The sequence below is a fragment of the Tupaia chinensis genome, unplaced genomic scaffold, assembly GCF_000334495.1.
Source record: "Tupaia chinensis unplaced genomic scaffold, TupChi_1.0 Scaffold000298_2, whole genome shotgun sequence".
Classification (NCBI taxonomy): Eukaryota; Metazoa; Chordata; class Mammalia; order Scandentia; family Tupaiidae; genus Tupaia; species Tupaia belangeri.
Window position 1 is genome coordinate 208,333 of NW_006159788.1, and position 16,199 is coordinate 224,531.

At 36.3% G+C, this 16,199-nt stretch overlaps 1 non-coding gene across 1 annotated transcript; it reads left to right on the forward strand.

The window, feature by feature from the left end:
* The first annotated feature begins 12,154 nt into the window (after positions 1-12,154).
* Positions 12,155-12,258, forward strand: LOC114008186 (U6 spliceosomal RNA). The gene has a single exon (XR_003549745.1). It is a non-coding gene; the product is annotated as a U6 spliceosomal RNA (small nuclear RNA).
* The last annotated feature ends 3,941 nt before the right edge of the window (positions 12,259-16,199 follow it).

Sequence of the window (16,199 nt, forward strand, 5' to 3'; positions counted from 1 at the left end):
ACTATCTAAATACTTTTCCATTTGAAATGAAAAGACAGAGAAGAGCACAAATTCTAGGTGTTTATGAGATGAAAGTTTATTCAATGTGTAATGTGTAGAACTATCTAAATACTTTTCCATTTGAAATGAAAAGACAGAGAAGAGCACAAACAAATTCGAGGTGTTTATGAGATAAAAGTTTATATAAGTAAGGTTCAGTGAGGGAAAGTTAAAGCAGCTTATCAAATAGGGGGAGGAGGGAGATCAGCAGAAAATAAAAACATTTAACAGAAATAAAATGAAATGAAAAGTTTTCCATTGATGATAATGTACATGGTAATATTCATGACCTGACTAATACACACTGTGTTCATGCTGGGAAAAACTATTTTGTGTGTTGTAAAAATGTACAGTGATTAAATATAAATTTTTAAAAAGCTACAAAGAAAATACAAACATCTCTCAACAAATTTAGTGCCAGACACAGATTTCATAAACCTAGCATTAAACACAATGCAACGTGTGAAAGTAAAAGACCCAATTTTATATGGGCATTTATATTAACTGCATAAAGTATGGAAAGCCTACTACGGCAGGCCTCTTAACTCACAAATGTGAAGAAAATAAATAATACAACAATTGAGAAGTTTAAAATGGAGGTTGCTTAGCAGGGAAATGAATTCTTCACATAGGCCTGGTTTCTGAAAAAGCAAAGGCTGACTATGAATGTGATTTCAGTTATCACTGATAGACTTCGAATATGAAACACATATGTTTTATGAATAACACCTGAACTGAATACAAAAACATCTACATTTGATTACACTGTGTAGATTCATGCTATTTATGTTCTGAATTTGAAGTTGCTATCTTAGCCAATTAGCACGTCTGTGAGCATTCCATTCAAACTTACTAAGTTGGTTTGTAGGAACTGACAGTTGGTCCTGACCCAATAGATTTAACTGCATATTCTAGAAACAAGAAAAATCATAAAAACATTATCAAGGAAATCAGTACCCATTCTAAATTACAGGTGTACCTTGGAGATTTTGCTGGCTCTGTTCCAGACCATCGCAATAAAAAATATGTCACAATAATGCAAGTCATGTGAATTTTGGTTTTTCAGGGCCTATACAGTTATGTTTATGTTACACTGTGGTCTATTACATGTGCAATAGCATTATGTCTAAAAAACAATGTTCATACCTCAATTTAAAAAGACTTTGTTGCTGAAATTGCTAGCGATCATCTGAGCTTTCGGCGAATCGTAATCTTTTGCTGGGGAAGGAACTCGCCTCAGTGTTGGTTGCTGACTAATTATGGTGATGGCTGATGATGGTTGGGGTGGCAGTGGCAATTTCTTAAAATAAAACAATGAGGCATGCCATGTTGATTGACTTCTTCTTTCTCAAAAGATTTCTCTATAGCATGGAATGTTATTTGACAGTGTTTTATCCCCAGTAGGACAGTGGAAACAATGCTCTCAAACTCTGACACTAAGCTTATGTAATATTCCAAATCCTTTGTTCATTTTCTTTAAGAATCATTTTATTTAACTTTATTTATCTATTTACTTATTTTAATTTGGCCAGAGAGGGATAGAACGAGAGAGTGAGAGCAAGAGAGAGAGAGAGAAAGTGAGAAAGCAAGCTGCCAGGTCTGGGACTTGAACTGCCGTCAACCATGTAGGAGTCCAGTGCCCTTAGCCATTATACCACCTGCTGACCCCAAATCCTTTGTTCTCATTTCAATAATGTTTACAGCACATTCACCAGGAAGAGAATCAATCTTAAGAAACCACTCACTTGGATCAGCAGATGGTGTAATGGTTACATCACTGGACTCCTACATAGCCAACTGTAGTATGAGTCCTAGACCAGGCGGCTTAAAACTCAGGCCAGATGCATCTGCATGTGTGTCCAAAATCCCAAGAGGAAAATGGAGGAGAAGTGATTGCAGCATGGCCGTCCCCCCTGGGGGGTTATTTCTCTCTTCTGTCTCTCTGTCTCTTTAGCAAGTGCACACATCCTATAGCAAAAAAATCTCTCTCTAAAGGAAAAGAAAAGAAACCACTTACTTTCCTCATCCAGAAAAAGCAATTCCTTATCCATTCAAGCTTTATAATGAAATTGCAGCAATATAGTCACATCTCGTTTCTACTTCTTAATCTTGTTTTCTTCTTATTTCTACCACATAATGCAGTTACTTCCTTCACTTAAGTCTTTAAACTCTCAAAGTTCATCCTAACTCCTGTTAATGTTGGTATTTTTTACCTCCTCTCATGAATCACAAATATTCATAATGGCATCTAGAATGGTGGATCCTTTTCAGGTTTTCAATTTACTATGCTCAGATCCAGCAGACAAATCACTATTTATGGCAGCTATAACCTTATAAATTGTATTTCTTACATAAAAGACTTGAATATAAAAATTACTCTTGATCCATGGGCAGCAGAATGAGTGTTGTCTTAGCAGGCTTGAAGACATTAATCTCCTTGCACACCGCGAGGGGAGCTCTTGGTGCATTGTCAATGAGCAGTAATATTTTGAAAGAACTCTTTTTGTCTGGGCAGCAGGTCTTAACAGGAGGCTTAAACTATTCAGTGGACCATGCTGTAAACAGACCTGCTGTGTCCAAGCTTTGTTGTTCCATTTATAGAACACAAACAGAGTGGCTTTGCTATAATTCTGAAGGGACCTAAGTTTTTAGAAGTAGTAAATGAGCATTGGCTTCAACTTAAAGTCACCAGTTTTCAAAACAAGAGAGTCAGCTTGTACTTTGAAGCTTTTCACTAGGCATCAACTTTTCCTCTCTAGCCAAGAAAGTCCTAGATGGGGTCTTCTTCCAATATAAGGCTATTTGATCTGTACTGAAAATCTGCTGTTTAGTGTCACAATCTTCATCAATTTTCTTAGCTAGGTCTTCAGGATAACTTGCTGCAGCTTCCACTTCAGTATGTGCTGCCTCACCTTGAACTTTCCCGTAACGGACGGTGTCTTTCCTGAAACCTCATCAACCAATTTCTGCTGGCTCCAAACTTTTCTTTTGCAGATTCCTCACCTCTCTCAGCCTTCACGGAATTAAAGAGTCATGTCCTTGGCTTTGGCTTAAAGGGATGTTTTGGCTGCTTTGATCTTCTCTCTGGACCTCTAAAACTATCTCCGTGTTAGCAATAAGACTGTTTTGCTTTCTTATCATTCACATATTCACTGGGGTAACACATTTAATTTCCTTCAAGTACTTTCCCTTTACACTCACTATTTAGCTGTCTGATATAAGAGGCTTTGTTTTCATCCTATCTCAATTTCCAGCATGCCTGAATGACTAAGCTCAATCATGTCTAGCTTTTGATTTAAAGTGATAGATGTGTGACACTTCACTTGAACACTAAGAGACCCTTGTAGGATTCTTCACTGGCAGACTTTCAATATAATTGTACCTCAGGGATTACAGAGGCCTGAGGAGAGGAACAGAGATAGAGAAATGGCCAGGCACTGGGGCAGTCAGAATATATACACACTTATCAATTCAGTTTGTTGTCCGATATGTATACAGTTCTTGACACCCCAAACAATCCCAATAGTAACATCAAAAACTACTGGTCTCAGATCACCATAACAGATATAATAATAACATAAATGTTTGAGGACATTCTATATACACTATATAGCTCATAAATATGTACAGCTATTATATGACAAAATTTTACAAATGTTTGAAATATTGCAAAAATTACCAAAATGTGACAGAGACAATAAATGAGTATATACTATTGGAAAAATGGCACCAATAGACTTGCTGGACACAAGATTGCCACAAACTTTCCATCTGTAGAAAACACAATTATTTGTGGTATAAAATGAAACAAAGTGCAGTAAAATGAGATATGCCAATATAAAGTTTGCAACTTCTTCCTTCCTTCCCTCCTTCCTTCTTTCCTTCCTTCCTTCCTTCCTTCCTTCCTTCCTCCCTCCCTCCCTCACTCCCTCCCTTCTTCCCTCCTTTCTTTCCTTCCTTCCTTCCTTCCTTCCTTCCTTCCTCCCTTCCTCCCTCCCTCCCTCCCTTCTTCCCTCCTTTCTTTCCTTCCTTCCTTCCTTCCTTCTTCCTTCCATCCTTCTTTCTTCCCTTCCTTCTTTCCTTCCTTCCTTCCTTCCTTCCTTCCTTCCTTCCTTCCTTCCTTCCTTCCTTCCTTCCTTCCTTCCTTTTTCTTTCCCAAGATAGACATAGAATGAGAGAGAGTGAGAAAGAGAGCATAAGTACCCACAACAAAGCCTCACACTATGATACTACCTCTATTCTAGAAAATGCTTCTCAAATTATGCACAAATCTCAAACAGCAATTTGTGACATCATCTGAAGGGAAAAAATCTACATTTAAGTTAAATTTGTTAAATTGACTTCATTAAAGTTAATTTCTAATTTTTTGAATAACCTTAACTTTCTTCTGAATAATTCTTTTTTTAAAAAAAATTATTTATTTTTGAGCCAGCCAGTGCCATGGTGGTTATAATAGATTCCAAGATTTCACATGGCAACTCTGTAGCTTAGTCCTGGACCCAGCAGCTTGACAAACATATTCAGTGTGTATAGGTGTCCCCAAAATTCCAAAAGGAGAATGTAGGAGAAGGGATTGCGGCATGACCATCCCCCTTGGGGAGGGGACCTATTTTTCACTTTCTCTCTCTCACTCTCTCTCTCCATCTCTCTCTGGCAAGTACATGTGCCCTATAGCAAAAACACAAACAAAAACATAAAATAATTAATTTTCTATGAAGAGAGAGAAAGTGAGAAGGACAGAGGGAGAGAGAGGCAGGCATCACCAACAGGGCTTACATGTCATAACCCATCTCAGCCTCAGCCGGCCTGGATCATGAGCATAAACATGTGGTCACCCAGCATGTACAGGGAGACATCTGGACACAAGCCTGGAACCTAACCATGTGAATGTTGCATGTCCTATACCACCATTGCTAGCTCCTCTTTTGAAGAGTTCTCTTATTTGTCTATAAAAGAATAAATATTTTCAATATGTTTGGATCAGGTATTTCTCAGAAATGTATTTCTCTGTAAGACCTTTTTATGCATGTTAAACAACAAAACCCCCTCACAGACAGACTTTTTTCCCCCTGTAGAGAGTTTGTGCTCATCAGAGAAAGTGAAAAAGCACCAGCCAGTGGGGATGACTATGCTGCAATCCCTTCTCTTCCATCCTCCTCTCAGGATTTGGAACATGCACACACACCTTCCAGGCACATTTTTAAACCTGCTAGGTCACACACTCAGCTGCATTATGGGCCATGCGGGATTCAGCTGCCTTAACTACCACACCACTTGGCTGGTCACTGGTATTTTAAACAAACACTTTACAAACTCTAATTTTAGAAAATGGTGACAAATAAGAAATTAACTCTCTTGGATTTTTTTTTTTCCCCAATAAGGCTTGTATGCTCACTGGAGAGAGAAAAAGAGAGACAAAGAAAAAGGGAAACTGAGAAATGTTCCCCCCTCCCCTGCCCATGGAGGATGGCTACACAGTAATACCTTCTCTTCCATTCTCCCCTCAGGATTTTGGGTATGCATGTACATGTATCTGATATGTTTTTCAAGCAACAAGGTCCAGGAATTGAACTGTGCAATCGGCATGTGCAATCCAGTGGCTTAAACACCATGCCACCCACTGCCCCTATTTTGGACATTTTATGAAAAGCAATAAAACCCTTTATCCTGTTTATAATTTGTCTATACAAATTAACTGAGAGGATGTATAGTTTCTATTTCATTGTGTTAAATATTTGCGCTACATTTACTATCCTATTAAATGTAATATGAAGTAAGCAGCTAATTGAAGCAATGCCTTACAAAGTCATTCTGGGGCATATTTGTCGAAGCAGCAACTGCTAGTATATTTCTCTTAATATATGAAAGTCAGTCAGTGTGTGTGTTATAGGAAGTTAACTCTAGCCATCATAAATCTAAAAAATTCGTGTGCTTCTGAATTACTCAATAGAGTTAGTCACTGAGCACAATTTTCGTTAAAATGTAGAAATAACTGAATGGTATAGGCCAGGTAATTTCATACCTAATCACTATATCCAAGAGCTGACAATCATTATTGATAATTTTTGTATTAAGAGATAAAATCGGATTTTGAAGTAAACACTTTCATTTGTTTTCTAAATACTCCTGTGTCAGGACTGGTATGTGCCTGACTTAGCAAGGGATTCACCTTAATCAATACTACCGAAGCAAGAGGGAGATTGGTCCAGTGATTAATTTCATGTTGTACTCATGGGAACAAAACAGCTGAGTGTATTTGTCTCTATAATCCCTTTTCCCAGATGTAATTACAAATGGAATTGATCAACTCATGTGTTTCTACCGAGGCCGAAGTGGGCATGTTAGAATTGCTAGGGTGTGTAATAACTTAGTACAGATCATCGGTCCTTGGGGCTACAGGGAATTGGATATTAGAATCTTGTTTTCAAAGAAAACACTTTTTCTTCAAGTTTCTTCCTTCTTGTCAAGGTTAAACAACTTTTTCTCCGGCATCTTCATACAACCGGGATATTGATCACTAGCATGGTACAATTAGAATGATAGGTTTTGGAAGCAAACTTTCTTGACAATATTTAAGTTGCTATAAACTCACTTTCTTGGAGTATTACGTCTCATCTTTATAATGTGGAAAAGATATATGTTTTGCAGACCTATTTAATATTATTATGAGGATTAATAAGATTATCTTTGTAAAACAACCAAAAAATAACAATTAAAGGAAGAAGTTCTTCAAAATTTTTTTTTAATTTTTAAAAAGTATTTTAGTTAACTTTATTTATCCATTTATGTTTTTATTTTAATTTGGCCAGAGAAATAGTGTATGAGAGAGAGAGAGAGAAGGAAAAAGTGAGCAGGCAAGCCACAGGTCTGGGACTTGAACCGTGGTTGGCGTGGGAGTTTAGCACCCTTAACCATCATGCTTCCTGCCAGCCCTAGAAGTTCTTCCAATTTTAAACATCAGTTTTTGCTGTGTAACTTCTCAGCATACGGTGGTAAACTATATGTTTAATATATGTGCTTTATTGAACAGTTTTGAAACTCAACACATACAAAATATCTGCCCCAGATATCAATTTATTAAGCTGAGCTTGCACACCAAATGAATAAGGGGGAAATGTTAGTGTGGTGAATAAAAATCTACAGTCTTCTTAGGAGTATATTTATTCGGCATTATACATAGATGCCGAAACCACACGCATCAGCTTTTAACCAGAGATATGATCAAATGTAGTTCCAAAGTAAAGAGCTATGGTCCATACATTTTGGTAACTAAAATACATTTTCACAATTTAGAGAAAATTTATGGCGATTAACTACTTATTTTTGAAAAATAAAAATAAATTTAGGTTTTTTTTTTCAAATTTGTACTTTTTTTTGCATATATTACTACCTTGCTCAGCTCTGATTCGTTATATGCCGCAAATAACTTCTTAAAAGAAACTTGAGTAGTTTCTTAAAAGATTTGTGTGTGTGTTTGTATCTCTTAACTATTTCCCTCAAGTTTTGAGAACCAGCCTACCCTCTTATCTAATGAGAGTGAGAGTTATTATGGCAGATTGTGCTGTAAATTTTCTGCCAAGGAGCTTTAATGGACCATTCTACAAACACTCTCAGCCAATGAACAGTTCATCACACAAGTCTGAGGTGAGCATGTTCTGCAATGTGTGTTTTTATGCCACAGTGGCCTTCCTTTTTTGCCATTTATTTTGTATTGGCCAGCAGTTTTGATTTCTAATAGCTAAGAAAAGTGGTGCACTTGAGAAGTTGCTATGAAAAACCATCATTCTGGGTGTTAAAATTCAAGCTGCACGAAGCTCATAACGTCTGCAAGAAAATGATTGATGAAATAAAGTAAAAAATCTGTAGGCAATTAGGTAAAAGATAGAAACACTTTGACATTATCAAGGGCATTGTAAACCTCTATGCAACTTGGTAAAGAACAGACCGACAAATATAGAAATAAGAAGTGGATGTGGCCTGCCATGATTTCAAGGTATCTGAAGAGAATGACAAAGAGACTGACAAGGGGGAAAAAAAAGAGTGTATTTTCAATAGGACTCTGCTCTAAAGATTCTCCAAAACGCTGTTTTAGTTCAAGCATCCACTCGCAGTCACTCTCTCTCTTTCTCTCTCCCTCCTGCATTCATGCTTTTCTTCTTCTGTGTACACATTCATTGGAATCAGCTTTCCTATAAGTGTATTTAAAAGTACACTCATCTGGGACCAGCAGTTAGCGTAATGGCTATGTCGCTGGACTCCCATGTAGTTGACCACGGTTCGTGTCCCGGACCCGGTGGCTTAAAACTCGCGCCGGGCTCATGTGCTTGCGTGCCCAAGATCCCAAGAGGAGAATGCAGGAGAAGGGATTGCAGCATGGCCATCCCCTCTGGGGGATGATTTCTCGCTTTCTGTCTCTATGTCTCTCTCTGTCTGGCGAGTGCATGTGCCCTATAGCAAAAACCTCTCAAAAAAAAAAAAAAGTATACTCATCCATTTTACTTTGATATGAAAAAATCAGGTTGAAAAGATATGTGCTATCATTTTTACTTCTTATTTTAAAGATAGTCTTTAAACCAAAATGACATAAAGCTAGGAATCCATCCATCTTTATATTCTGAATTGGCTAATTACCTAGTCAGTTCTATCCTTTCGAATATAGGCACCAAGTCTAGTTAATAATTCTTTATTCTTGGTCTAAACTGACAAAGGACAGTTATTTTCTGAACCTTTAAGCAAGAAAAATCAGTTTTGAGAAAAAAAAAAAAAGGACTGGAGATGTTTGAATCAGAGAGCTTCCCTTTCGTATATATGCCTAACATCATTTGCCCTCTGTAGTTTTATTTGTTTAGAATTGTTTCATTTTCTTTTCCATGCTAGTTGTGTATTATTGTGCCTAGATTTTTCTTGTACTCTTGCAACTATTTTTATAAATAAGGCCAATAGTGATTGAATTAGTTAGGGTACATTCCAGAAGGCACAACCCAACTGGCTTATGAAAAAGAGAATTTATTCATATAACAGAAAAAAGCAAGGAACTCTTGGCTTCAGATATGATTGATGCTAGGAGGTTAACTGGGTTCCTTAGGACTAGGTTCCTCTCTCTACCCCATGTCTTTGTGGCCTCCTGGCTGTCTCTGTTCTCAAGAAAATAGTAAGACAGCTTTAGCATGTCTAAACATTGCAACTTGTTTTATTTCAATATTTCCTACTTTCGGATGTTTTTCTTTTTTTATTATTGTAACTTCTGATTTACATGTAATCATTATACATCTTTGTGGGATATGGTATGGATGTTTTTTTTGTTTTAATCATTTTATTAACATTTATTTATTTTAATTTGACCAGAGAGGGACAAAGTGAGAGAGCAAGAGAGAGAGAGAGAAAATGAGAAAGCAAACTGCCAGGCCCAGGACTCAAACTGCAGTCGGCCATGTGAGAGTCCAGCGCACTGAGCCACCATGCCACCTACCAGCCCCAGTATGAATTTTTATAAAGTGTATATACGGTGTGTAATAAACAAGTTGAGGCTATAAACATACCACCCTCAACATATGACATCATTATACTGGTTGTTTTGAAAGTATATATGAAACTGTCAGTGATGTTCTTTACTGTGAAATACAACTTTAAAGAAAAATTATTAAAAATCAGACTACAAAAAGTGTCATAAATTAATGAGAACAGATTTTTAAAAAGAAAGATAATTTTTGCATAGCCAAGACAAAAAGAATTTGTAATTTTCATGTAGAGTATTTTAGGAGATAGGAGTTTATAATGTTTGAAAATCTGTGACATCAATCATTGGTCCAGTTAGAGAGAGGATAAATTATACAAAACAATAGCTCGTTAGGAAGAGATAGAAAATGAAAATGTTTACTCACTTACTGTGAATTCTTGTAGGACCACAGTATTGTACTATGCCTTAGTAAGTCCTTAAAAAGCAAAAATAAAATTTAAAGATGTTTAAAAGTGAAGATATGATAAAGTCAGTGATTTGGTGATTTATAAACTTTAAAAATTTCTTGGTTTTAGCCTTCTTTAAACTTATTCATAAGAAAGTCTAACTACTTGTAACATTTTGGACTTTTCCCTCTGTTATACAGAGACAATTATCTATAAAATAATTGATGAATTTGGGGCCAGCAGGTGGCGTGGTGGTTAAAGGCGTTGGACTTCCACATGGCCATCCGCTATTGGGATTTTGGACACAAATGCACGCACACACCCAGCGTGAGTTTTAAGCCACCAGGTCTGGGACTCAGACCACATTCGACTACTTGGGAGTCCAGCTATGTAACCATTACATCTTTGGCTGGTCCCCTGCATTGTATTATTTCCCCAAGTTTCATTTAATTCTTATTCAAGGCTTTTATCTCTTTATGGAATTTCTTCTTCAAGTCATGGAAAGACTTTCTCATCTTCTGGAATCGATTGTACATTTTCTCTCGCATCTAGTTGAGTTTTGTTACTGTGAATATTCTGAATTCTTTTTCTGACATTTCCGTGATCTCTCATGTTTTATCCAATGTGAGGAGTTACTATGTTCCTTTGGTGGTGGTGGGTGGGTAATTCCTGGTTTTCTCATGTTTCTTGGGACTCTGCTTTTTATTTTTAGTCATCTGATGATATACTCACTGCTTCTACTTTTTTACAGTGAGTTTCTATAGCTCTGTGATTGTACACTTCCATATGATGTGAGTGAGCTCTGTGCAAGTTCCCCTCTTCCACTGTGAGTGGAAGTATGGTGTCCACAGTGGGAGTTTTGGGTTCAGATTTTCAAAGGAGAATTTCTTTCCTTTTACTGCTGGAGCGAGTTGGGAGTGGTGGTGGGGTTAGAATTCCTCCAAAGCTTTTCTGTCTTCTGTTGTTGATGTCTGTATACCCAAACCTCTCTGGGCCTAATATGGCTGGAGGCTAAACTGGACAGGCAGAATGTATGATAGTAGTTCAACTCACCCAACAGGCACCATGTGAGTTTAACACTCATAGGTGGAAGAGAAGTCAGTTTTACTCAAAGCACCAACACTTGAGCTAAAGGATTTGAGAATTGGGTGACCCAAATTAAAAATGGGCACTCTTACTAAAGGTAGACAGACTGGATACTGAGTGGCCCCAACAAAAGTGAATAATACTTTGTTCTAGATCTCATTTTGCCAAACATATCTTCAAATAGTTTGTTTTAAGGACCATTAACATTTATCCTCTGTTTTATTCTTCCTCTTGTCCTCTTGACTTTTTCTCCTTGTTACTATCCCAACTGGTGGTGACTTGGACAATGAATGATGTGTCTCTGATTTTAGAGGGGACTATATCACAAATGTAGATGAATTTGAAAAAAAAGAGTGAAGAACTTCCCTAAGGAAAGTTTGTCTCAGGCGTTAAGTTAATAAAAAAACCTGAAGTCTTAGTATGAAGCTTTAGGTCAGATGTTAATGACTTTTTCATGAACAAGAACTTTGTCTCTTCTTTAATTAATGAAACTGTCCTAAAAGATTGATTGAGTTTAAGATGCCATTGATTATAAAACTTATTATCATTTCTTGTACTACTCAAAAAAAAAAGTGACAAATAAACTAAGACACATCCCTGATTATAAAATGCTTCCAGATGTGAGAGATATTCTAGATATGAGAGATGTTACTACCATGGGATAAAAATGTGCTGCTTAGGGACCAGCAGTTGGCATAATGGCTATGTCGCTGGACTCCCACGTAGTCAACTGTGGTTCGAGTCCCAGACCCGGTGGCTTAAACTTATGCCAGGCGCATGTGCATGCATGCCCAAGATCCCAAGAGGAGAATGGAGGAGAAGGGATTGCGGTGTGGCCATCCCCCCTGGGGGGTGATTTCTTGCTTTCTGTCTCTCTGTCTCTCTCTGTCTGTCTGGCGCGTGCATGCGCCCTATAGCAAAAACCTCAAAAAAAAAAAAAAAGTGCTGCTTAGAACTGGTTCCATATGAAAAAGGGCATAATTTGCTTTCAGCTATGTACAATAGTTTGTTTAAGTCATATATGTGACAATCAGGCAGATCTGGGTGTCAGATTTAGTGTTTCACATACAAATTATTTATGTCAAATTATTTATGTTGTCTTCTGATTTATTAAAAATATAATGTCGTACTTGCTTCGCCAGCACATATACTAAAATTGGAACGATATAGAGATTAGCATGGCCCCTACACAAGGATGATGTGCAAATTTGTGAAGCTTTCTTTATTTTTCTTTCGAGTTATTGATAGTTTCAGCAGCTTGTTAATTTGTTTTAATTGAAACATAAACTTTTCTCCCTTCCTCACCCCTTGAAATTGGAAAAAATTTGTGAGCATTCTTATATTATGACAGAAAGGTTATTTGTATAAATTCGATATCTGTTGCCTTGCATCAGAAATTGGAAATTCTGGTTATTGCCAGGGCTTTGACCAGAATGTCTTATCTGAAGATATGACCAGAAAGCTAAGGAACTAAGGTAGATCTCAGAAAGCCAACAGAATCTCTTGGGAAGTTTGCTTGGTAACGTAAACAGTTCTGCCTGGCAGGTAAGTAAAGAATGTCACTTCCTGACAGCCCCCAAAATCTTTCAAGTACAAATACTTAAAAGGCACAGTCAGAGAGTGAGTCCCTAACGTGGCTCAGTAGCCATGGGAAGCTTTTTATAGTCTAGTGGTTAAAAGCGCTGGATTCCCACACAGCTGACCACGGTTAGAGTCCCGGACCTGTTGGCTTACTTTCTCACTTTCTCTCTCTCTCTTTCTCTCCCCTCTCTCTCTGTCCCTCTTTGGTCAAATTAAAATCAATCAATAAATGAATAAATAAATAAAGTTTAATAAAATAATTATTTAAAAAAAAAAGAGTCTAATCTGAAGTTCCTTATAAAAGTGTCCAGCAAAGTCAACTAAAATGATTAGTATTCTTACGGGACTTTGTGCAAAAAACAGACCAAATTGAGACTAATTTTTTTTTTTCAAATAAGTTAGTTTATGCCTCTTTTTAGTAAAAGGGGGACTGGAGAGAGGGAAAAACATTTTTCAGTAGAAAATTGTAGTGCACTTGTACACTACCATTTTAGCTTTGTCCATATCTGTTTTCTAGATACTGAAAACCGAACCCTAACCTCTTTCCTGGCTTTAAGTCTTAAGCAAATTCTTCTTAACATTTTTAAAATTTTAATTTATTAACACTAAAACTGTTTTTCTTGAAATTAAAAAACATACATAAAAATAAACAAATAAAAATTTATTAAAAACATACCTATTCAATGACCACAATAAGCTATATAGCTTCAGCTAGGTGCTTCTTTATAGTATGTTCATTCTACTCACTGAGTTTTATGCCTAAAGTCAGGCATGTTTTCATAGATATGTTTATATCTACACTTACTATTGAAAGTGTTTAGCTTAATTAAGATCTTTAGCGAATAAATAAAATGTGGGGGAAAAAAAAGGAAAGCAACTATAGATAACAAAGAGAGTGTGAGAGGAGGGTGGGAAATGGCAGAGGGTGAAAGGGAGGGAATTAAGGGGAAAAACAAAAGAAGTAAAATATATAAGAAACAAGAAATGGAAAAGTATTTGTTGATGATATCGTGTATGGTAATATCTCGATTGAGACAATGTACAATGTATTCTGGATGGGAAAACTCACTTTGAATGTTGTAATGATATATAGTGAATGAATGTAAAATAAATAAGTTTTAAAAAATAGAATGTCAAGAAGGTTCATCATATAGGGTTAAGAAGAATTTAAAAATATAACACATAGAAAGTTCACCACTGCCAATAACTGTCACTTAGTAAACATTCAATAATTCTGACATTTATTGTAAAAAATTTGAAATATATATGATCTATATAGAGTAAAAATACATAGTTTTTTTTTTTTTTCATCGAGGGGGTTTGGTAGAGATTTTTGCCTTACAGTGCATGTGCTTGCTGAACAGGAGAGGGAGAGTAAGAAGAAAAGAAAAAAAAATGTATATTAGATATTAAAACCCATTTGGAACTAAAATTTTGGAGTGTAAGCCCTCCTATCTATAAGTTTGTAAAAATTATTAAAGCACCTGTTTTATAGGAAAGGGTTGCAATAAGTCATGATCCTTACTTTGGTTATTCTTCATCAGTCATTGCTTATGTTTCCTCTTCTTAAAATTAACCTTTCCTTTTTGTCTTTCCCAAATAAGACTCGTTTCCACATTCTTTTATATTTTATCTTCTTTATCCTCTTTCTTAAAGTTCTGTGAAGTTCATTAGAGCTATTCACAAATACTCCTTTTCTTTCCCTTCCTGGCACATGAAATAATTGCACCTGCCTCCCTCTTTACTTTAGACATGCCCATCTCTTTTCTTTTGATCAAAGAATTGTGAGCAAAGGTCAGTTCTAAGTATAGCTTTAAGTTAAGGGCCAGGGAATGATTCTCAGCTTCCCTTTCTTACTTCATTTTGTGTGAAACGTGGCAGAGAAGAGCTTTGTAGAGACTGTTGCCTAAGTAAATACTATGACTAAGACTTCCCACATTGAATGTGAATTTGGAAATGACAAATATACTTTTTTAAAAAATATATTTTTATTTAACTTTATCCGTTCACTTATTTTAAGTCAACCAGAGAGGTACAGAGTGAGAGTGAAGAGAAAAAGAGAGAGAGAAAGCAAGTCTGGGATACAAACCTTGGTTGGCCATCATGTGGGAGTCCAGTGCCCTCAATAACCATGCCATATGCTGACCCTGAGAAATATACTTTTATTGTGTTAAGTGTTTGAGATTTGGAGGCTTATTCCAGAACATAGCAACTTCGAGATCAGTAGTTTTTGTTTCTGCTTTTTCTTTAGAGAGAGAGATTTTTCTTTAGGGTGCATGCACTCACTAGAGAGACAGAGACAGAAAGTGAGAAATCACCCCTTTGAGAGGATGGACATATTTCAATCCCTTCTCCTCTCAGGATTTTTGGCTTGCATACATATGCCCCCAGTATAAAGTTTAAACCACTGGGTCTAGGACTCAAGCAGTAGTCAACTTCATGAGATTCCAGCAACGTAACCATTACAGTATCTGCTGGCCCCCAAGCCAGTAGTTTTACACAGAAGCAAATTCACTTCTCAAGAAACAGTTGGCACTGTGTGAATAGATTTTTGGCTCTGACAAGTGGGGGCATTGGTGCTACTACCATGAGGCAGAGGAAGGCAAGGATGGTAGAATGCATTGGACAGCTCCAGAATGAAGAACTACCTGGCTTAAAATGATAATTGTGCCAAGGCTAAGAAAAGTGTATCTAGGCCATCTTGATTGATGTAGTTCCTTTTTAATTCAACCATTTAAAAAAGAAATTCCTAGATTAATGCTTATGTATTGGTGACTAATAAATGCTTATTAAATGTCTATTAACCCAACACATTTTTATTTTAAAATTTTCCAAATAATTTAAAAATCATAATGAGCTATCTTTTCAAAAAACACAAACAGAATATATTTCTTTAGACAGTTTATAGAGAAAAATATTTTAGTACTCCACAATAAAATCAAGTAAATATAGATGCTGTGCTAAAAACTCTGTTACTCTTTAGAGAACCATAGTACGAACCAACTTACCAAACATGGCCATGTGCAGTTTAGTCTTATAAAAATCAGAACTAAGCTAAATTAAAGTAAATGCATTTGACAGTGCTATGGTAGCCTTCTTCCCTTTAATTTCTGTGAAATACTTTTCAGCTGTACAGTTATGTCTAGCAAAGAACTAATAAGATTAATCTAAATCTCTTAGGCTTTGAGATATTTTTGAAGTATCTAGTTTTGTCTTTGTAGCTTGATGAAAAAGGAATAGTTTTTTTTTTCCTGTTACTATAATTTACCTACAATTTGAGGCATAGAAAATAGGCTGAAGTTTAAGTTTCTAGCTTTCAAGCAACTGTGCTAAGTTTCACTTCCTCATGGGAAAAGTGGGCAAGAAGGTCAATAGCTGCAAAGATAAATTTCCCGTAGGACTATGTAACCCTAATCGAATGTGTTTCAGATTAATTCATTAACATATATGTTTTAAAATGTGTGGGCTTAAGTTGGTTCATGCAAGAAATTGTAAGAATATATATGAAATACACAGATTTTGTCTCAAAAAAATGCAGGGTCTTTCTATTTAAAAAGTCTTTATAATTTATCCTTTCCTCTTTTGATAAA